The 24,236-nt window shown below is 42.8% G+C and overlaps 1 pseudogene; it reads left to right on the top strand.

Moving 5' to 3' along the window:
• Positions 1-3,743: 3,743 nt before the first annotated feature.
• The window catches only part of LOC149252256 (cytochrome P450 750A1 pseudogene), a 69,323-nt pseudogene continuing 48,830 nt past the window's right edge, over positions 3,744-24,236 (top strand).

Below are 24,236 nucleotides of genomic sequence, written 5' to 3'. Positions count from 1 at the left end.
ACAACTCGCTCTGATGAAGCTTAGGCAGATGAGGGAGTGGTAGAGATGCCTTGCACGGTGTACATTTAACCGAATCAACAAAGTCTTACAAATAATCAAAGTCCTAGCTAATCTAATCTAATTGTCGAAAAACGAATGAACAACAGCTTTATTTGGAAAGAAAACCATGGAAATCAATCATGCAAAGAAACATTTCAGAGATCTGAACCCATAACTAACTTCTGCAAATGAAAACAGTACACTAAGGATTGCATGGTCAAGCAAACTAGTGTTTTTGTTGGGGCAGCACTGCTTCTTCAATTCCAGCCCCTGATCCAATGAGGATGAGGTGAAACTTAGAGTGTTGTTGAGCCTTTTCTTGGGGATTTTTTCCTGTTATTATCCTACCAATATATTTTAAACATATGAAGCAATTCTATTCATAAACAATGACCTATTTAACCAACACAACTAAATCTGCCCAACAGAAATACATTTCAAATGCATAAAAGGAAAACAACGATGCATAAGGGAAAGGTAACAGTACAAAAAGAAAGCCCTAGGCTCTCAAGTTGGGCCCAACCCTGAGAGCTATGGCTCCTATAGAAAACTCAGAGTTGATATAAAATCGGACTGCTTCTTATTATCAAAAAATATTCATAAGTCAAGAGTTATGCCAAAATGGCTACAAGAGAACAAAGTAAAGCTAACAGCACTGTAGTGCAAAATATGCAATGGTTTCAAAAGTCCCTTATGAAGGATGAGGCCTTAACATTTATACACCACGAGGGCCCTAGCTGGCCTCCTAAATCTATGGGACTTGGCTGTCCAAACTGTGAGTAGACAACCCCTTCCAAAATCTTCTTGGCTGCCTTCTAGATCCGGTTTTGGTGGCCTTTGGAGCTCGGAGTTGGGGGTGAAGATCTCGAGGAAGGGCTATTTAATGCCATAGATAATCCCCCTACGAATCCTCACCTCAAGCTTGGCTGTCTTCTAGCCCATGATTGCTCGGTTTTGCTCCAACATGTGTCAAAAAACCTGAAATGAGCACATGTTAGCCACCTAAGAAGAGTGACTACCCTTATTCGTACAAATGACATAAACATACTAAAAAATAATGCATAAGCTATGAAAAATGAAGGATTGAACAAGGACTAAACAAGGATAATTAGGCAAAATGAGCCCAATAGGTTACCCAATTTGGGGGCTCATTATCACCCCCCTGCTGAATCGGTTGCTCATCCTCTGAGCAACTAGTCCAGCTCTGAGGGGGACCTATCCTTTGGTGTGGTAGGGGTATCCACAATTGTGATTGGCTCTTTTGATGGAGGCTGGGGTCTGCCAGTCTTAATTCTCACACTCCTTCTTGCTTTAAAATACAGAGGAGTCTCCCTCTTTCGTTTTTCCTTTGGCTTGGGAGAGGTACCTAGGGTGGCCAGCACAGCTGTTGCCTCCCTAGCTAGAATTTTGGCCGATTTCTCCTTCTGCTGTCCTTTTTCTAGACTTCCTGTAGAAAGTCCTGTAGTGGCTGGTTTCTGGCTTCCTGTAGAAGCCATTTTTAAACTTCCTGTAGAAATAGCCTTCTGGTTTCCTGTAGAAGCAGATGGCACCGTTTTAGCCTGCTTGGCTGAGGGTGCTTTTTCCTTTAGCTTGGCTGAGGCTGCCTTAGGGGTGCCCTCACTGGCTTGGACTTTCTCAGTCCTTTCTACCCTGCTCTGTAGTCTTTTCTCCCTGGGTGTTGGTGTAATTTTACCACCCCCTGTTTTGGTAGCTTGGCCTTTTTCTTGTGTTCCTTTCTATTCTTTCTTTGGTGTTTTGCCCGGGGTTTCTTATACTTTAGCTTTCTTCTCTGCCTGAGTGTGCCCCTTCTCTTCACTGCTGGAGGAAGTGAGCTCCTCGGCCAAAATTCGGATGTCATCATTCTTAGACATATTCCGAAAAATTTCCCAAAAGAGAGGGACAGTGTAAGTGTGGAGTGCATCTTCCACGAGGAGCTTGATAAGCCCATGATGGGCTAGCTGGTCTGGTGTCCCCTCTCTCAGTTTGGTGGCACACTCAATCATGGACTACAGGAGGAAGTAAGGAATGCCCAATTTTTGTTCTGAGGGTAGGCCCATTTGGTGCCTGAGTTCTGTGAGCAACCAGAAATGATAGCCATACACGATGCTAAATCTCCCCTCACACGTAATATACTTCATAATTTCGAGGCTGACTTCACTCCATAATGGTTGTAGGCTAGTTCTTCGAACTCCATTCTTGTCCTCTGAAAATTCTTCCTCTGGCAAGAAGAACTCTTTTTTAGCTTTCTGACCCAATTTTCTCTCCCCCTTATCCTAGGGTACCCCCATCGGTAGATCAGTTACTCTGCTAATGAGCTGTGGGGTGAGTCTGAGGGTTAATCCTCTGAAGTTGACAATGGCCAATGTCTTTGACTTCGGCTTCAAGGACCTTAGGAATTCTTCTGTAATTTTGTCATCGTGACCTTGAAGCTTGTCACAGAATGACATCCAGTGTGCACGGGAAAACAAGTCCACCACCTCAGGGGTTTCCCGTAATTTCTTGGAGTCCGAAGGTTCTTTTCTAATGAACCCTCTCAGCATGGTAAAAAAACTCTGTTTTTTTTGTTCTGAACTTGCCTGCTCGTGTACAGAAGGAGGACTTCGGGATTTCTCTACACAGAGCGCAGAGCTACGTCTCCGTTATGCACACAGTCATATAAAGTTCACAATCTTTCACCAGTGAGCCTTGACAGTGTCTCAATTTTTCTACAGGAGGGAATTTAATTCAAGACCCTGGAGAAAATCTCGCATGCAGACTATGAAGACAATTTCATGCAGCGATAAGAAAATGGCTTTTGAATTCATAGACAGACTTGCATTCACATTTTCCCTACCCCCTCAACACATCGAATTCACCACCTTTTGAATTATTTGCATGGGAAAGTTATGTTCAGGCCTACCTCACTGAGAATTTCCACCCTCGACGTGAACAGTCCAAGCTTATTCGTAATGTCGGGCTCCCTGTAGCGCAGCTTCCTGTAGAAATCGTGCACGGCTTCTAGAGGATGTTACGGTGGTTCTGGATGAGTCTGAGCAGCAGTAGGATAGTTGAACAGACCGAGAACTCGGGCTAACAACTTGTAGAGGAGGAGGATGCGTACTCGGCTGCAAAACGGTTGTGAGTGTAAATGACTGCAGTGTATCATAAGTTATTCAATCGGCTGATTTTGAATTGCTGCGGAATTCATGGCGTGGGGGTGAGCTGTCCTGGTCGATCTGTTGGCCGACGTTACAGCCATCATTCCTCGGTGTCTCCCTGACCGACGAATTCTTCCCTCTGCATTCACCGCCACCATTCCTGTCATACTGCCGCTTCTCCCCGACCGGACACTTCCCACATGTCAATTGCCCATCTTTTCGGCATAACCAAGCCCATTCGGATCCTACGAGGCCGTCTGACTGGTTGTGGTGGCCAGTTGAATGGCTACCAGACTTGTTCAATCCGTCCATTCTCACAGTCATGCACATTTAGAGTATAGCTTATGTAATTTGACGAAATAAGGTTAGGCACTTACCTGTGCGGCCGTGGACATGGTTTTTTCAGGTTTCGGGATGAGGAATGCTGGATCTGCTTGCTGCTGCTTCGTGCACGGGTGCTGGAGCTCCTCTTCATTGGCTGCTGCTGGCTACGAGACCTTGAGACCCGATTTCCTGGTGGTGAATGCTGCATGCACTGGCTTCATGAGCTGCTGGTGTCTCCATGGTATGTGCTCCATCCGAATCAGCTACTACAGGCTTCCTGTAGGACATCTTGTAGACGTTTCTCCTCGTGGGGTGCATGCTGAAATAAATGAGTCACGTTCACAGGTTCAGGGTCCTGAGGTCACCTTGACAGGTAAAGTGTGCGAGCCTCTGCATGCTTTATTTCCCACTTAATTTTATTTTTTTTTTATCTGAGAAAACAGGGTTCTGGTATGACTGTGCAGGTATATTCGACCAGATGGCAGCAATGGTGGTGAAAGGAGGTGAAACAAGTGGAGGATGGAAGAAAAGAGTGGTTGCATGCCTCCTCAACGGACTTCAAGCTTCAAATCCTTCTCCAAAATCGATCCTGGCCCGCCCAAAGGCTCTATAGGATGTTTCCTGTAGAAATACAGAACTTCTTGTAGAAATTCCTATAGCTTCCTGTAGAAGGCTAAACCATGACTAGATTGTGCCCAAACCTTGGAAAAAATGAGTGTTCATGGAGGGAGTGTATGTGAGGTTGCCTGGTAGCTTGGTAGGGACCCTTGTCCTTGAGTTGAGAGGCCTCCTTTTTGCATTGTGTTCCTGCAACCTGCAACAATTTCCAGAGATTAAACTTGTTTTTTTCTGTTTCTTCCTTCTTCTTTTTTCTTTTTCTTTCTTTTTGTTTTTGTTTTTGTTTTTGTTTTTGTTTTTTTTTTTTTTTTTTTTTTTAAGAGACAGCAGGGGCGCCTCAATGAGGTTTTCACCCCTACTATCTGCCTTGGGCGCCTCAGAGAGGTTTTCACCCAAGGATCTTTTTATTCCAATTCTTTTTTCAGAGAGACAGCAGGGGCGCCTCAATGAGGTTTTCACCCCTACCATCTGCCTTGGGCGCCTCAGAAAGGTTTTCACCCAAGGATATTTTTTATTGCATTTTTTTTTTTTTTTTTGATATATATAATGATGCTTAGGGTGTGCCCAAAATAGAGGCAGAACCCTTCTCTATGACCAACACTCATTTTTCCATAGTTTTGATGAACTCTTACCTCGAAAGAGGTTTCCTATAGATCTTTAGTCGATGCCCATTGATGAGCATGGGGATGGCTTCTTCATCAATGGTCCGGATAAGGACAGAACCATTGTTATTACACTTCTCCACTGCATATGGTCCTAGCCATCTTTTCCTCAGCTTCCCCTTGAAATCCTTATGTCTGGAATCATACAGCAGCGCCCAATCTCCCGGCTGGAATTGTTTGTCATTGAGGTGCCGGTCATGCCATATCTTCCTTTGAAGTTGAACCACTTCTGAGTGGAGGAGGGCCTACATTCGGTGTTCATCTAAACCATTCAGCTGCAATAACCTTTCTTGTTGAGCATGGCTGAGATCTAGGTCCAGCTAAGCTGCCATCCTCAATGTGTTGTACTCAAACTTGATTGACAGCAAAACTCTCTTCCCATAGACCAGCTCATAAGGTGTGAAACTGGTTGTGGTATTCCAAGTGGTGTTGTAGGCCCAAGTGGCCTCAACCAGGCGATCTGCCCAATCCTTTCTGCTGCTGCTCACCACCTTAGTCAAAATCCCTTCTAATGCTCTATTGGTGACTTCCACCTGCCCATTTGCTTGAGGATGATATGGGGTGGAAGTCCTATGCTTGATCTTGTGATGAGTGAGCAAGTCTTCAATTAAGTTGGAGGTGAACTAGTTTCCTTGATCGATGACTAACTCTCTTGGGTAGCCAAATTTGTAGAAGATTTTTCTCTTAAAAACTCAGCCACCTTTTCTTCTGTTGCTGTTTTGATTGCCTTGGTTTCCGCCCACTTTATCAGATAGTTTGTGCACACAATGATGTAAGACCTTTGCCTTGAAGGAGGGTTGATAGGACCCACAAAATCCATACCCCACTTCTCAAATGGCTCAAGAGTCACTTGAGGTTGGAGAGGCATTTTGTCCCTTCGAGTCCGTTTCCCCATCCTTTGGCATCGATCATATTGGCTGATATATCTTCTGACATCTTGATGAAGAGTGGGCCAATAGTAGCCTGCCTGTAGAATTTTGAAGGCAGTCCTCTTGGCTGCAAAATGTCCTCCACAAGGCCCATCATGACAGGTTAGGAGGATGTTAAAGACTTCCTCCTCCCTTACACAATGCCTTAAGATCTGATCGGGGCCAAGTTTGAACAGGTTGCCCCCAATCCAAGTGAGTGAGGCACTCTTCCTCACAATTCTACTCTTCTCCTTTGAGGATAGATGCGGAGGGAACTGTGCTGAGACCAGATAATTTGCTATATCAGCAAACCACAGAGAGAGTACTGAGATAACAAACAGATGTTCATCTGGCATCTGGTCATCCACTGTTCCTTCTTCACCTACAGGCAAATCCAATCTAGACAAGAAGTCAGCAACAACATTTTATTTACCTGGTTTGTCAACGATAGTCAAATCAAACTGCTGCAACAAAAGTAACCATCTAATAATACGAGCATTCACATCAGGCTTATTCATTAAATATCTAATTGCAGCATGGTCAGTATGTACAAATGTTTGATAGCCAGTGATGTAGTGTTGGAACTTGTTCAGGGAATGGACCACGGCCATGAATTCTTTCTCAGTTACAGTATAATTCATTTCTGCCTTGGATAAGTTTTTGCTGACAAAGTATATGGCATATGGAAGTTTTTCTTCAACTTGTCCTAAGGCTGCCCCTATGGCTTTGTTCGAGGCATCAGTGTGGATGTGGAAAGGTAGGGCCTAGTTTAGGCCTCTCAAAATTGGGGCGGACACCAACTTATCCTTTAATTCATTTAGAGCCCTCTGACAGTCGTCCGTCCATTTAAACTCAACATCTTTTGCTAAGAGGCCAAACAATGGTGAGGCTAGCTTACTGAAGTCTTTAATGAATCTTCTATAATATCCCGCTAAGCCTAAGAAACTCCGAACATCTCTTACCTTCTGAGGAGGTGGAACCTTTTTGATGATAGAAATTTTATTAGGATCCACCTGTAATCCTTGGCGAGAAATGGTATGACCTAACACGGTCCCTTCAGTCATCAGGAATTCACATTTTTCAGGGCTGAGGGATAGGTTCATCTCAATGCACTTGCTTAAAACTTTTCCCAGGTTGGACAAGGCTTCTTGGAAGCTATACCCGTAAGGAGTAAAGTCATCCATATAGATTTCCACCGAATCATGAACCAACTCGGCAAAGATGCTCAATACAACTCTCTGGAAAGTGGCAGGGGCATTGCATAGCCCAAAGGGAAGGACTCGGTAGGCAAAGGTACTCCATGGACAAGTGAAGGTGGTCTTATCTTGGTCCTCTAGGCTGATTTGGATCTGATTATACCCACTGAACCCATCTAGGAAAGAGAAAAACTTCTTTTCTGCCAGTCCATCCAACACTTGATCTATGAAAGGCAGAGGGAAATGGTCTTTCTTGGTGGCTTTGTTAAGTTCTCGGTAATCTACACAGATTCTCCACTTCCCGTTCTTCTTGGGCACAAGCACTAGAGGCGAAACCCACTCACTATCAGAGATAGGGTAGATGAATCCTGCATCCAATAATTTTTGCAACTCTTCTTTGACAATGTCTTTAAGGGCTGGATTCATTCTCCTCTGGGGCTGCCTGACTGGTTTACAATCATCTTTGATGTAGATGTGATGGGTACAAACCGAAGGATGGACTCCTTTCATCTCCTTATAGCTCCAAGAGAAAGCATCTAAGTGATTGTTTAGTAAGCTACACAGCTCCTTCTCCTGGGAAGGAGATAGGGAGGAGCTGATCTTTAGAGTTCTTTCGGGACCAAACTCCACATTCTTAACTCTGGGAGAGGTTGGATCAGTCACACAAAGGTCCACTAAGGTGCTGGCTTGGGTATCTTCCATCAATTCTTCTAAGGAGAGTGCACTGGGAGGTGGATTTTGAATCAACGTCTCAATCAAATCATCCTCGGTTTAAGGACCTCCCTTAGTGGTTTCTATCGTGCACAAGGGTGGAGAGTAGACCTCATCCTCATCTCCTTCTTCCAACCAAAGTGGTAAGTCATGCTCTAGCAGAGGTTGGGCAGGAGGGTATAGGACTAGCTGCTTGGACATAGGACCATTTTTGATGGTCATGTTTCCCGCTCGGCAGCTGATGTAAGCATCCGCAGTGGCTAACTAAGGCCTTCCCAAAATGAGGAGGTATCTAGTAAGCTTTGCCTTGGGTTGAAGGACCAAGAAGTCCGCAGGATACTCCCAAGAGTCAACAGAGACCAAGACATCCTCCACAATCTCTTCGGGAGTCACGGTGGAGCGATCTGCCAACTGCAGGACTGTCGAAGTCTTCCTTAAGGAACTCTGAAGGTTGAGATTAAGCATGGTGTCCCTGGTCACCACATTAATGGCGACACCTAGATCAATCAAGGTGTGGGGTATGATGGTGCCATTGATGTGGACATCAACTACAAGACTCCTAGGGTCCAAATACTTTGGACAGATTACTTGCCCCAACATGAGATCGAATAGTTGTCCTATGACATTGATGGTTGAGGCATCTCTCTTTCGCCTGCCTAGGTGCCTGAAACACTTCTCCTTAATCAATTTGTTGTATATCGGTACATCTTTTATGGCCTGGAGAAGTGGTATTTTCACACACAACTGCTTGAGTTCTCCCAGAAGCTCATTCTCTTCTGGGTTGGGTTGTGTGGTTACTGTGAGTCGCTCAGGAAAGGGTGGAATGGCTTGGGGTTCACTTTCCTGTTTCTCTTCCTCCTCCTCTAGGGGAGGAGGTTGGCGCTCTGGAAGGACCTTCCCAGATCGCAGGTTGATCTCCTGGATCTCCACAGCATAGGTAGGGCATGTTGTCTCCCCAGTATATACCTGTTGGGCCTGTCTGTTGTTGGGGTTCGGGTTCGGTTGAGCAGGCATCTGGGGTTGTCTTGGAGGAGCAGGAGGTAATGGTTGTGGTTGAGCCGGTGGTGGAGGCAAAATGGCGGGAGGAGTGTTGTACTGGGGCCTCCACCCCGGTTGAGGTGCATTCCACTGAGGTTGTGGCTGGGCATGTGAGTGAAACGAATGAGAAGGAGGTTGAGTATGGTATGGAGATGGATAAGACCACGGAGGAGGTGTGGACCAGGAAGGATGAGCAGGGGGGCCCTAAGAAGGTATATGAGTGGATTGGTTGGGGTTATAATAAGCTTGGGATGTCCCTTGCATCCCCTGCTGGTAAGGTCTAGGTCCATGTGGCCTCCTCTGGTTGAGGAAGTAGAGAGGTTCAGTAGCCACCTCAGCCCCTAGATACATGGCTTTAAATCCAAGCAAGGTAGGGCATCGGTTGGTGGGGTGGTCTTCCTCACAAACGAAACATACCTCTACTGAGTGTAATGGGCACTCATTCTTGGGATGCTTCCTCGTGCATCTAGGACAAAAAATGGCCAAAGCCCTCTCAGCTTCCTCTTTCTTTTGCTGAATTTGGAAGGTATCAAGTTGCATGGCAATAGTCTGTGTCATCTCACTCTTGAGGTCTTCCATCTGGTTAGCAAACTCATGCTTGGAGAAGGTGGTACTAGCTGAAAGATGATTCCCCCTACCTCTCTTCTGGGTCGCCCTAGAATGGTTTCTAAACACGGTCTTTATGTCCTCATAAGGTAGTTGGTAGATGTCTCCTCCAGCCAGCATGTTAAGGGTGTCCAGAAGGTCTTCAGGGACTCCTCGGAGCAGAACCAGCTTCAGAGATTCCGGGTCAAGTGTGCACCTGGCCCGTTTATAACTGAGTTGGATCCTTTCCTCGTAGTCTTCTAAAGATTCATCGTTTCCCATGGTCATCCGGAAGATTTCTCCCTTAGTTTCCTTGGATCTACAGTAGTCCTGGTATTTGGCATTGAAAGCTTGCTACATCTAAGCCCAAGTGGTGATACTATTTCCAGGTAACCCCATGAACCAGCATAATGTTGCATCCTTGAGGGTAGAGGGAAAGAGTTTCAACTTTTGCTCATCCTCAGCATAGTCATAAGTTCGACAAAGGACAACAAACCCAAACAGGAAGGTATCAGGGTCTTCAGTAGTCAATCCATGGAAGTGAGGTAAGGCAGAGGGGCTTATGTTTTTCATTTTCATGTCTCGATTGGTCTCTCGGATGGGAAAGGCACCTTCTATTCTCTCATCTTCTCTTCTACCATTTCGGTTTTTAGCCATGGCTTCAGATGGAGTGTTCTCTAACTCTTCTTCTGTTATAGGATCTTCGTATATCTCAGGAAGTTCACCTATAGGTTCTTCTGGCTCACTGTCACCAGAGAAGAGAGAAGGTTGACTCAGTGATGTGGTGGGGGTGTTGGGTAAGAATTTGCCGGTTTTATCTCTGTTCCTACGAGGCATGAAATGGAAAGACTTTTGATTGCTTTTGTTTTTTTTCTTCTAGTACCTGCAAAACTAAAATAGATTGAACTGCAACTAACTATATTGCTGAAATGAAAATGCAGAATTGAAATGAAAGCACGAAAGGACTAATCTATTTTGCTCAAATGAAATTGTAGGAATTAAATGCTAGTCTACGCTTGCTGAATTGAAATGCTAATCTACGCTTGCAGAATTGAAATTGCGGAATTGAAATGCTAATCTATGAAAGCAGGAAATATCTACTCTACTTTTGTGGAAATGAAATGAAATAAACTACTTAGCAGAAGGTTGTAGGAGAAAATAGAAGAAAAGCAACAATCACCAATACTCTGACGCTTCCCCGGCAACGGCGCCAAAAAGATGGTGGGCTCCAGTATTGCAGCAATAATGCTACAACTCTTCGGACTCCCTTCTTTACTTTTATCAACCCGGTAGTTCATAACAAACTTGGAAGCGACGGTGCTATATGCACAAGTACTAGCTCTTGCCGCAGCTGTCACTTGGTCAGCTGGCACAAGTCTGCTAGGGGCTTAAGCCAACTTTTATGAGCTCTTAGAAGAATCTTTTTAACTGATGGATGAAAGCTAACTCAAAGGAAGCTAATCTACTTGCGGAAAGAAACTGAAAGCCAAAATGTAACGCAAACCCTAGCAAACCCTAATTCTACCAGCTAGTCCTACTGATGCAAAGGAGAGAATGCAAATTACTGGAAGGGATGCCATTACTTCTATGAAGGCAAAATACATGTGTCTAGACTACCTCTACCTGAAGAAAACATCTTTTTGTATTTTTGAATAAGTTATTAGAATTATCATACATGTGCTTTTAACTGGCTTTTTACTGTGCAGGGGTGGATCAAGGAGGAGAAATGCTTGGAAAAGGTTGGGAAGGTTCAGATAGGGTCTAAGGAGTCCCTAACACCCTTCCAGAGAGTTTCACAAAGTTTGGCTATCAAGAAACCTCATTTGTGAGCTTCTACAGGAAGTCTGCATGGGTTCTACACGATGTTCAGAGATTTCTACAGGATGTTCAAAAATTTCTACAGGATGTTTAAAAAGTGGATTTTAGAGGATGGGTGACTGAGGGAAGATGCATGAATGGATAGGGAGGTAGGATAGGGGCCTAGAGTGACCTATGGACTGGTGGATGGAGTGGTGAGAGGGTGTAGAAGGCTGACTTGGCTTAAAGAAGGCTAAGACAATGATGGAGCAAGAAGGTAGGGTTACGTGGGCAAAAGGACAGGTGTGAGACGAGGAACCTAGCTAGGAGATGGAAAAACTCGCTCTGATGAAGCTTAGGTGGATGAGAGAGTGGTAGAGATGCCCTGCATGGTGTACATTTAACCGAATCAACAAAGTCTTACAAATAATCAAAGTCCTAGCTAATCTAATCTAACTGTCAAAAAAACGAATGAATAGCAGCTTTATTTGGAAAGAAAACCATGGACATCAATCATGCAAAGAAACATTTCATAGATCTGAACCCATAATTAACTTCTGCAAATGAAAACAGTACACTAAGTATTGCATGGTCAAGAAAACTAGTGTTTTTGTTGGGGCATCATTGTTTCTTCAATCCCAGCCCCTGATCCAATGAGGATGAGGTGAAACTAAGAGTGTTTTTGACCCTTTTCTTGGGGCCTTTTTCCTGTTATTATCCTACCAATCTATTTTAAACATCTGCAGCAATTCTATTCATAAACAGTGACCTATTTAACCAACACAACTAAATTTGCCCAACAGAAATACGTTTCAAATGCATAAAAGGAAAACAACGATGCATAAGGGAAAGGTAACAGTACAAAAAGGAAGCCCTAGGCTCGCAGGTTGGGCCCAGCCCTTAGAGCTATGGCTCCTATAGAAAACTCAGAGTTGATATAAAATCGGACTGCTTCTCATTATCAAAAAATAGTCATAAGTCAAGAGTTATGCCAAAATGGCTACAAGAGAACAAAGTAAAGCTAACAACACTATAGTGCAAAATATGCAATGGTTTCAAAATTCCCTTACGAAGGCTGAGGCCTTAACATTTATACACCACGAGGGCCCTAGCTGGCCTCCTAAATCTATGGGACTTGGCTGTCCAAACTGTGAGTAGACAGCCCCTTCCAAAATCTGCTTGGCTACCTTCTAGATCTGGTTTTGGTGGCCTTTGGAGCTCGGAGTTGGGGGTGAAGATCTCGAGGAAGGGCTATTGAATGCCATAGACAACCCCCCTACGAATCCTCACCTCAAGCTTGGTTGTCGTCTAGCCCATGATTGCTCGGTTTTGCTCCAACATGTGTCAAAAAACCTGAAATGAGCACGTGTTAACCACCTAGGAAGAGTGACTACCCTTATTCGTACAAATGACATAAACATACTAAAAAATAATGCATAAGCTATGAAAAATGAAGCATTGAACAAGGACTGAACAAGGATAATTAGGCAAAATGAGCCCATAGGTTACCTAATTTGGGGGCTCATCACCAGGGTCCAAACAGGAATCTCCTCTACTTTCAGAAGCCTCACACTCTTCCCAATGAGATCAAACAAGGTATGTAATTTCTCCTCTCAAGCTCAATTAGGAAGACTAAATTCCAACAACATTTCACCTCAAAAATATTCAACTTTCAACCTCCCCAGTAACCAGCCCAATGCTTCATTTTATAGTGCAAAGGAAGGAGGTTACGGTCCACCTATGAAGGGATAGAGTCCTCCTTCAAAGGGATAAGCTCCTCACATCATGGGGTTAGCTCCTTAAGGTATGGGATGCATGAACCTTAAAGGAGCGAACTTGCCACCTCAAGATTCCTTCTAGAAGCTTCCAGAAATGACTCAAAGTGAGTTTTTAAGAATGTACTTGCGCCTTTTTGAATTTTACAGGGGTCCGCACCCATTAGACACAGACAGAGTGGTCAGGTATGTAGGGGACATGACCAGTAGGTGCAGGACCGCAGGTAATGCTAAGAGAAAGTGTGGAACCAGAGTTTTAGAGACTTTTAAGGGCTTTCTCTTATTTTCAAGGCTTGACATGAAGAACTGAGGTTTAAGACTTGTAAAGGAGGAAGGTATGAGTGGTGATAGACTCACACCGATTTCAAAATGTCATGGTGACAATATTTTGTGCAACAGGAGATAGACTGACTATTGGAACTGCGCAATGCACAGTCCAGTCTAGATGCTGACTACTGGGATTATGCAATGCACAATTCCAGCAGGGAAGGACTGCTGGCCTAGGGACAAATTTGAGCAATTTCTTGGGCCAAGCAACCACTATCCTCCAGAAATCTGTAAAACAGTCTTGGAGGCTAGTGCTAGGTAGGAATGCACAAATCTGGAGAGGAAGGTGATCCTTCCTTTCCCAGATTACGCAATGCAGTCTTGGTGAAGGCAGAGCCTGGGCCAAGGTTGGTCCGACTCGCCGACGGGAAACTGAAAGAAAGTAAGTCAGTGAATGCATGGTGACACTAAGTGATAGCAGAAGTGATTAACAGTGCATGCAAAACATGAATGAAATATTCAGCAAGCAGATCAACATGCATGTTGGGGAGGCAGTTCACCGGTTGGGTGAACATCCGTGCAAAATAGTTTCATGCATGCAACAACAGTGAGATAGAAAAAAAAACTGAAACAGAGCTAGGACAAGCTAGTGTATATGTAAATGACAACAAGCATTCAAATAAATCAAGCAAACAATACTCCCACAAGCAAAAACACAAAAAGTGACAAAAATACAGCACAAGGCATGGGAAGCGGGCTTACCCCAAAACAACTGAGTTGAATGTGCCGACTACTCCTAGATGTGATGTGCGATGTCAAAGTTGCAAGGTTGATGTGAGGAATGAGCTCTACAACGTCCGATTGATGATTTTTGATAACATTGAGGTTGTGACGTGCATGCCACAAATCTAGGGGAGGCGACACTTGGTGGGAGGTTTCAGAATTGCTTCTTCCATGTAACCTCCAACTGCTAAACATAGATCCTTGAAACAAGGGATGCCCTTGCATGCTGCCTTGGGAGAAGAAGCACATGCATGCAAGTCTGATTTTCTCAGTCCCGGAGGGAACCGGTCATCTCAACTGCACATGCAAGAGACTTCTCAACTGTTGGAGAAAAATGCGCATTTCCAGCTGGGTGCTGGGCTGGTTGCCCAAGAGATTTGTGCAATTTCTGGGTAGAGAAATAGACTGTTGCCTAGATTTTCTCAAATTCTGGGCTGAGCACCCTTGCTGGGGAAATTTGCGCAAATCCTGCTGCAAGTGTTGGCAGGCAAGATTGCGCAATCCTAGAGCCTAGCAGGCTGCGAGAGAGGATTGCGCAATTTTTGGAGGGGAGGCTGGTTTCCCTCTTTCGCCTTATTCATTTTTCATTTTTCATTTTTGACTTTTCCTTTTTTTATTTTTCAATGTGCATAACACATTCATTTCAAAGGCGGAGGATGGATCGCAACTTATTGAGAGCAGAAGTGGTTGTTCCAGTAGAGAAGTAGTTTATTGTATCTCTGATGTGCCTGTTAAGGTTTTCCCCCTTACCTTACTCTACTTGACTGAGCTGATAAGGGTTAACCCAAAAACAATCGACTAGAGAAGGTGAGACTAGTTAGCGTGCAAGTGTTGTGTTTACACTAAGGTTCACTTTGAGCAATACATATTTTCCTTCGACGTATCATGGACTAAAATTATCAAGCTCATCATACAGAGGCAAGATGATAGATAACCAAGTAGTGATAGTTGTACAAGCCCTCTTGTACTTTACCCAGCTCGCTCCAAGGGTCATACATGGTTTCATGCAAAATTAACCTATTAACGAAACGAGTGAACGAACTAAAAATCAACAAAGAAAAGCAAGAGCAGAAGAAAAAATTAAAGTGAAGAAAGTAAACAAACAAGAAAACAAACAAGAAAGCAAACAAAGCATGTAAGAAAACAAGCATGCAAGAAAAAAAATGAAAGCAAACACTACTCCTACTCCTACACTAACAGTACATGGGCCTAATCACGTGAATTGATACTTCCAATGCAGCCACCGGCGCATTGGTATACCCATGTTGGTGAAAGCTTGGTCCACGAGCAACCCAATTGTGTGAACCAGCAAGCAAGAAAGATATAGCAAGGAAGGCAACCACACTTCATGATTCAAAGTGCCCACGGGACATAAGTGAGTGCATGTGCATGACGGGCAGTCTGTGGACTTATCATGGTGTTGTGTGACACTATGTGTAACTTTGAAGCATAAGCACAATATTGACTGTGACATGCAAGAAAATGGAAGAAACAAAGATAACTTGCGTCGTGCACGAGTGCTTGCAATGTAAGACTCCTCCAATGCATGAGCAATGGGATCATATAGTTCAAGTGGAGGAAGTAAAATCTGAGTGTTAGATTGATCTTGAGTGCATACAGATGAGTGATGAGGAGCCTTGAGTGTTTGAACAATTTCCTTATCGGAAGCGAAACCAACCTCAGGAGAGCGAGGGCCTGACATAACCATTAGCTTGAGCTGAAGTGCCTCAATGGTCTCTGGGGTTTCGACTTTGTTGACAGATGGATCTTTGTAAACTAGTGGCTTAGACAGATTAACAACGAGTGAATGAACATCGTGATCGGGTGACGAGGTGAAGAGATCACGACAACCACGATCAGAAAATTCAGGGTGTTGGTCAGCATCCTCTTGGTTTGATGAATCACACAGATGGGTGCATGAGGAAGAAGGATGTTCACCCTCTGTGTTTCTGAAAAAAGCAGATGAAAGATCAGGTGGATTTTCAATGAATGTTTGGTCCTCTTCGTTGTTGGATGGTGGGCTAACATATGGTGTGTCCTACGAAAGATCAACAATGGGTGCATCCATGGATGAAGACACACATGCAAAATCATGGATGGCAGGTTCACCAACGATGTTAGGAAATAACGGAGGGGGCTCAGATGGAAGGGAGTCATCCTTCATCGAGTGTTGATGCTCAAGCTCCCACTCATACTCTTCATGAATGACAACACATGTTGGTTGTGCAACACCAACTCCATCAGTGGGTTGTTCCTTGTTCACAACAAGTGAAGAGTCTGGAATGGACGAACACAAGACAACATCATCCGGAGGAACACCCGGGTGCGAAGACGAAGGTCGTAGAAAAGAATGCATATGAGGACTCGAAGGAATCACAACCAAATATGTGCGAAAATTGAGTGAAGTGATGTTGGGAGGGTGTGAAGGATGAACAGGTGTGTGAGCATGATCCTCAACATCACTGGGAAGTGGTGGAGTTGTTGAATAAGAGGAAGGTGGGCAGTCAGTTGATACTATGCCCGCTTCCACATGAGATTGCGTAGCTCCATAAACGAAGAATGTTGATTGAGGATTGATCTCAAACTTTATCTTGGGACACGCATATTTCTTAAGGCAGTACTCGAACCAGTCCAAAAGATAATCAAATTCCATCTGGCTCCTCGGAGCTTGAAACTACAAGTCATGGAAGCGCTGCCAAAAATCAGATAACATATTCATGTGGAGCCCTCCATTGCTGTAATAGTTTTTGTTCAAGATGGTCTGGATAAAAATGATAGAACATGTATTCAATAAGATCATTGAAGTGCTCAAATGAGTGCACGGTGTTAGCCGATAGGTTGAGCATCCAACAAAATGGAGATTCGCGAAGTGTGTATGCAAGTAGCAAACTGACCTATTCATTAGAAAACTCATCTTCCTCATAAACCATGGAAATAAAGTTATGTAAGTGCTCAGGCCAGGCCACTTCACCTTCACCATCATACGTGTGAGTGGAAAAGAGATCAAAAGGCTTCCCCGAGATGAAGAATTCTTCATGATTCGAAAAACACCTTGGGGGAAGAAGAATGCAAGACTCCATGAAAGATATACAAAGGTTCAATACTGGATGAGAGGACACAGCTTGTCATCGGGCCCTCCTTCTAGAACCAGAAATGTTGAAGGTGCTGGACTCACCAACATGTCAAGGGAATCTCCCCATTAAGAAGTCCCAATTAGACCTCAGACCATTTGGTGTAGGAGTCCCTGCAGCAGGTCGTAAGGTAATTCCTCGGCTGCGATGCTGCACAGAGGCAAGTAAGATAACTTGGCGATCAGTAGAAAGGGTGTGACTGATGCAGTGGGTGAAGGAAGGTGTATGAGAGGTTCTAACACTTTGAAGGGAGAAGAAGGTGAAGGTGAGTTCCAGGTTGAAATGGATTTGTCCCAACTCGGCTAGGAACACAGAACACAAAAGGACATGCATAGCTTCTGGCGGAGCAGTCCACTCGAATGTAGCAGTCACATCATACAAGGTAAGATAACACGTACAACACTCATAGATCAGTCCGAGACAAGCATGACGGTTGTTACAACAAGGTTCATGTGAAAGGTCTGTTTGGTGTCCGACGGAGAATTCGACACAGACAATGACAACATTAACAACATATACAACACATTTGAAACAAGATTCATATAACTGCATGTGAATCCGTTCATACACAAATACCTAAGTTAAACAACTTATATCATTAAGGCAACCAGAGTATTCCAACTACAATAAAACATATGCATGCAAATGCGTTGCCTCTTATTATATAAAAGTGTAAGTTCCAATCATACAATACATCCATGTAAACCTCCTAGACCCATCAGTGAAACATTACAACCAAATCCACCTGCTCCTCCAAAGAGTTGTACTAGCTCTGTGCAGTGGAAAAGCCAAGGTGCGTTACAATATTGTCCAAGCCTTCTTCAAGATAGTGTTAGTAGAAGCTTGGCTGACCAAAAGCCTATATAATGAGTTATGAGGGACTATTTATAGCAAAGGATGGGGTGACCCTTGACATTCCCCTTTGTGACAGTTCAACTACCCTCATGACTCTTCACCTACTCTATGACTGTTACGCCCAACTATTGACACTTGACTTACACTTGACATGACTCGATGCTACAATGCACATGTACTCATGTGAGACAACATGGCTTGAGAAAGCCAAGCAAGACATCACTGACACTCAGTCCACTGTGGTGAGACCAACTCTTTAACATGCCTGTGATGGTGAAGGTGGTAAGATGATGCCAAGCTTGGTCATCCATGATGGTGTGCATGCACCTCATGGTGACATCTTGCTGAAGAGAACTCTTGCCTCTGTTGCAACTGGTGCATTGGTTCGGCCCCTTCATCCAACTTGTTTGCTAACATGCACATGGTCTTCTTGGGTATGGTTGAACCGGCAACACACTAATGCATAGTGTCCATGCTGATCTTCAAGTGTGTGCTAGTGGTCATGCACATCAACTTGCCGAAGTACATGTTAAACCCCAGTTGGACTTGCTTCTTGTCTTTTCCTTAGTGAGTGTGTTGAATGGGTTTGATTGCATGCATGCACTCAATGATATGCTCTTGAATCCCTTGCATGCGATCAACAAAACTGTACACCATATCTACTCTGTGTCAACTACTAGGATGGATCCTTAACTTGTACAGGAACAGTTTCATCCATTAGTGCATGTTGCACCCACTGCAGTTCCTGTTCCTCTTGTAACTTATTCGTTTGTCTGTGTAGCTTCATGTTCTTCCTGGGTTGTTGCTTCAACACATGTAACTCCTTTTTTCCATCTTCTACCTTCGCGCGATCTTCATGGCATGCCGTCACTTCATATTCGGAGTCTCCAAAGTTGCTTTCATCATTAATGGACCTGCTTGAGCTTACAACCTTGTTCCGCCTCCGTGTTGTCAACAACCCTCCTCTTGCATTCGTTGCATTTGGTATGTTGTCTTCAGCTTCTGTTCATGATGTTGCTCACTGTGATGCTGCTGCTGTCATATCTTGATGTCCTTGTCTACGAACATCTTGATGTCTTCGTGGGTAGGCAAGTTCGTCGACACTTGATCGACTGCATCCCCAAGTGTGCTCTAAATGATGTCTTCGTCTCTAATCTCCTGGAAACCATTGTACATGTACTGTTGAGAGGCATATGAACACCTAGGATGCCCGAGGACATTGAAACACTCATGTCAAGCAATTTGTTAGTCGAAAATCGAAATGAACATGAGAAGTGACTTGCAGCATACCTAGGTGCATGATCATGAAGGTTTCGCAATTTCAGCCAGGAGGTCAGGAGAGAGACTGCCAAGACTGCAGAGGGAACAATCTGGGTTGTTGGGAGATGTTGGCCGGATAAATTGTTCTTGCGGACAAGACCAATCTCCCTAGTATCAACAGATATCTAACAACAAGTAGGACAAGCAAATCTACCTTTATCTAAATATATTGCGATACATTGATAAAAACTAAGAGGTGTTTTAGACCCTACCTTAAGTCCAATGCTAGTTTGTGGCAGCCATGCTTCGACCGTCTAAAAGAGTTTCCTTTTGAGAATCTGCAAACACAAACAACCACACATCAAATAAAAACTGCATAGCTGATATAACAAATCATGTTCATTATGATGATCAACGAGTTCATAAAATAAACCATAAAACACAGCTTATTGAGAAAAATCAACTTGATTGTATTAACTTTGAAAATAGAAGAACTTTACAACCTTTGGTGTCTTGATGCTGTACAAGCCCTTCCCAGGGTCCAAACAGGAATCTCCTCTACTTTGAAAAGCCTCACACTCTTCCCAATGAGATCAAAAAAGGTATGTAATTTCTCCTCTCAAGCTCAATTAGGAAGACTAAATTCCAACAACATTTCACCGCAAAAATATTTAGCTTTCAACCTCCCCATTAACTAGCCCAATGCTTCATTTTATAGTGCAAAGGAAGGAGGTTATAGGTCCACCTATGAAGGGATAGAGTCCTCCTTCAAAGGGATAAGCTCCTCACATCAAGGGGTTAGCTCCTTAAGGTATGGGATGCATGAACCTTAAAGGAGCGAACTTGCCACCTCAAGAGTCCTTCTAGAAGCTTCCAAAAATGACTCAAAGTGAGTTTTTAAGAATGTACTTGTGCCTTTTTTACTTTTACAGGGGTCCGCACCCATTAGATAAAGACAGAGCGGTTAGGTACATAGGGGACATGACTAGTAGGTGCGGGACCGCAGGTAATGCTAAGAGAAAGTGCGGAACCAGAGTTTTAGAGACTTTTAAGGGCTTTCTCTTATTTTCAAGGCTTGACATGAGAACTGAGGTTTAAGACTTGCAAAGGAGGAAGGTATGAGTGGTGATAGACTCACACCGATTGCAGAATGTCACGGTGACAATATTTTGTGCAACAGGAGATAGACTGACTATTGGAACTACATAATGCACAGTCCAGTCTAGATGCTGACTACTGGGATTATGCAATGCACAATTCCAGCTGGGAAGGACTGCTAGCCTAGGGAAAAATTTGAGCAATTTCTTGGGCCAAGCAACCACTATCCTCCAGAAATCTGTAAAACAGTCTTGGAGGCCAGTGCTAGGTAGGAATTCACAAATCTTGAGAGGAAGGTGAGCCTTCCTTTCCCAGATTGCATAATGCAGCCTTGGTGAAGGCAGAGCCTGGGCCAAGGTTGGTCCGACTCGCTGACGGGAAACTAAAAGCAAGAAAGTCATTGAATACATGGCGACACTAAGTGATAGCAAAAGTGATTAACAGTTCATGCAAAACATGAATGAAATATTCAGCAAACAAATCAACATGCATGTTGGGGAGGCAATTCACCGGTTGGGTGAACATCCGTGCAAAATAGTTTCATGCACACAACAACAATGAGATAGCAAAAAAAACTGAAACAGAGCTAGCACAAGCTAGTATATATGTAAATGACAACAAGCATTCAAATAAATCAAGCAAACAATACTCCCACAAGCGAAAACACAAAAAGCGACAAAAATGCAGCACAAGGCATGGGAAGCGGGCTTACCCCAAAACAACTGAGTTGAATGTGCCGACTACTCCTAGATGTGACGTGGGATGTTAGAGTTGCAAGGTTGATGTGACGAATGAGCTCTACAGCATCCGATTGATGATTTTTGATAACATCGAGGTTGTGACGTGCATGCCACAAATCTAGGGGAGGCGACACTTGGTGGGAGGTTTCAGAATTGCTTCTTCGATGTAACCTCCAACTGCTAAACATAGATCCTTGAAACAAGGGATGCCCTTACATGCTGCCTTGGGAGAAGAAGCACATGCATGCAAGTCTGTTTTTCTCAGTCCCGGAGGGAACCGGTCATCTCAACTGCACATGCAAGAGACTTCTCGACTGTTGGAGAAAAATACGCATTTCCGGCTGGGAGCTGGGCTGGTTGCCCAAGAGATTTGTGCAATTTCTGGGTAGAGAAATAGACTCCTACCCAGATTTGAACAAATTCTGGGCTAAGCACCCTTGCTGGGGAAATTTGCGCAAATCCTGCTGCAAGTGTTGGCAGGCAAGATTATGCAATCATAGAGCCCAGCAGGCTGCCAGAGAGGATTGCGCAATTTTTGGAGGGGAGGTTGGTTTCCCTCGAGAAATGTGTAATTTTCAAGAAGAAACTGCTTAGCCTACAACTGGACCAAGTCTGAGTGAACAACCTGTGAGGGGAATGGATTAAGTTGTGACCGACATGCTGCGTTTATGCAAGAAAGACACTGAAGCTTGTGAACTTTATGAAGTAAGGCAAGCTGCTGTGAAGGTTGGAAGGGAGGCTCCAAAATGAGGCTAAGGCAAAATTTTGGAGGGTGGTTGTAGCCACTACAACAGGTCCTTACAAGGTGTTACAAAAGGTTGGTATTATGGCATACACATTAGAGCTTCTTGTATCTTCTCGAGTACACCCAATTTTCCATGCCTCATTTTCAAATAAGTTTATCGGTGACAAGTTCCCAATTCAAAAAATATTTCCAGAACTTGATGAAGAAGTAAAAATCATAATAGAGCTTGAAGAAGTCAAAGAAACAAGAACTTGGTAGCTAAAAAATTAACCAATTTCAGAGTATCTCATTAGGTGGAAGAACTTACCTGCTGAAGATTCCACATGGGAGCATGAGAATTTTATACAGAAACATCCAAAAGTACTCAAGCTTTGAGGACAACACTTTTTTTGAAGGAGAGGGGAATGTTAGGTCCCTATAATACTAGGGTAGCCCCCTTGTTATTATTATTAATGTATCCCCCCCCATATTGTTATTGTTGTGCTCCATGGAAGGCCATTATTGCTATTGTTCTTCCTTGACATTGTTCATTTAGGTGATGTAAAGGAGGTTTCCCCCTCGAAGAGGCTAATTTTCAAGTCGTTGATGTTTCTTTTCGTCTGTTTTGTGATCTAGTTGCATAACAACTAGTCCCCTCGTTTCTCCCTCAAAGAATCATTTTAGTGGATTTAAATTAGTATGCATTTTACTATTTGCATGATTTTACAAAACCAGAAGCCTCTCATGGGAAATATAGGCACCACAATGTAAACATATCCCATCATTGGGACCCTTATGCATCTTAGCCTTCAATTATAGACTAGTAATATTTACAATGCATTTCACATATTTACAACATGGTGTCATTATATCTCAACGAACATGGCTTTATTCCATCACATAATCCAATTTACATAAAATACAACATTTATTATTGAATTTGAGGATCAAAACTAGGATATTACATTCCCATCCCCTTTGTAATAACATATCCCTAGACATTCTTTTCCTTCCAGTAACAAGACCATGTCTCCATATCTTTGGTTTTTTAGCCACACATTTGTATCCTCTTTGATGCTTCCTGCATTTGATAGGCCTAAATATTCCAAATTATACCTATAACAATCATCGAGGTAAACATGTATATAATAAACACTGAAGAAGATAAATTGACTTTAATTATTCTAAAAAATACTCTCTATAGAAACATAGAAAAATAAAAATTGAATTTGAAATTAATATATAAATTGAAATATAAATCAACATGTACACTAAAAGCAATGCATTGTGTGTACATGCATTGATTTTATTATACATTATTTTTATCATTTATTGAGAAATGAACACTGAAATCAATACATTAGAAATTGAATAGAAATTAAAATTGAAATTAGAATTGATGTTGGCATATAAATTGACATAGAAACTAAAATACATATTGACATTGACATTTCCATTTGAACTGACATAGTAATTAATACATAGAAAGGCCTCCCTAGTGTGAATTCCCAGTCAAACATCACATTGTTTGGGATAGGAGCCCCATTTGATATGTGGGCCCAACTGCCACCAGGTGTGTGTTTGTTTTACTCTTGGATTTCAAATGTAGAGAAATAAATGTGAGACCAAGTGTAAAATTCCAAATGAATGAGGATGAAATCAACCCTGAATTGATACCTTGAAGAACAAAATACAAGAAAGTATCAAAAAAATAATGAGAAGGGGCATGTCTTAAGAAAGAATCAGATATCTAAGACTAACTAAGACATACACAAGTAGGAAAGTGCTAAAAACCAACTACAAATTAGTTTACAATTAGTTCCTAGCATATGCATGGAATAAAAGAGCATATATCCTAAGCAAACATATAATCCACGTGCAACAAATTAGTTCATTAACATGTAACAAATATGTAAACACACATGAATCTACAACAAAAGCATTGAATAACCATTAAAAATGCCATTAACATGCATGAGAATCAATGCAAGAAGTGAAGAGCTTCTTAGTAAATGTTGATAAATCCAAGAAAATGCATTGCAAGCCTCTAAAAATCCAATAGTGGAATGAGAGTAGTTCAAATCATCTTTAAAGAACAAACCCTAGCCTCGCAATCACTAGGCCTATCAACTACCAAGAGAAAATGTTCTCAATGCCTTGAATGCTACAACTATGCTAGGATTCAAATGCCAAATGAATGAGGCATGAGATGGTATTTATGAAAATGGATGGGTGAGTTTTCACCTCATCCATGAAATTTTAGATTCCTCCATTTCCCATTCGAATCTAAAACTTTTAAATTATAAATGACTATTGGACTAATTTTATCATTTGATATTTTCATAAAATAACATTTGTAATGTGCCAAAAAGCATTAATGAGATTTCATGCCATGACATGAGGACATATTTTATTAGTAACTATTCCAATAGTTCCAACCTTTGAATGATACCAACTCCACCTTGTTGAGGATTCATGACATCAATGATCATACGAGAGACAACTACAACATATGCAATCGAGCCATATACACAATGTCTTTGCAATCTTTGCAATATTCTTGTAATTAAAAGAGATTATTAGTCTCC

Source organism: Pinus tabuliformis, chromosome 7 (genome assembly GCF_031772625.1).
Source record: "Pinus tabuliformis cultivar Carrire ecotype Pingquan chromosome 7, CPIR1, whole genome shotgun sequence".
In the NCBI taxonomy this organism is placed as follows: Eukaryota; Viridiplantae; Streptophyta; class Pinopsida; order Pinales; family Pinaceae; genus Pinus; species Pinus tabuliformis.
Note: the sequence above shows the minus strand (reverse complement) of the source record. Positions and strands in the feature narration are given on the sequence as shown.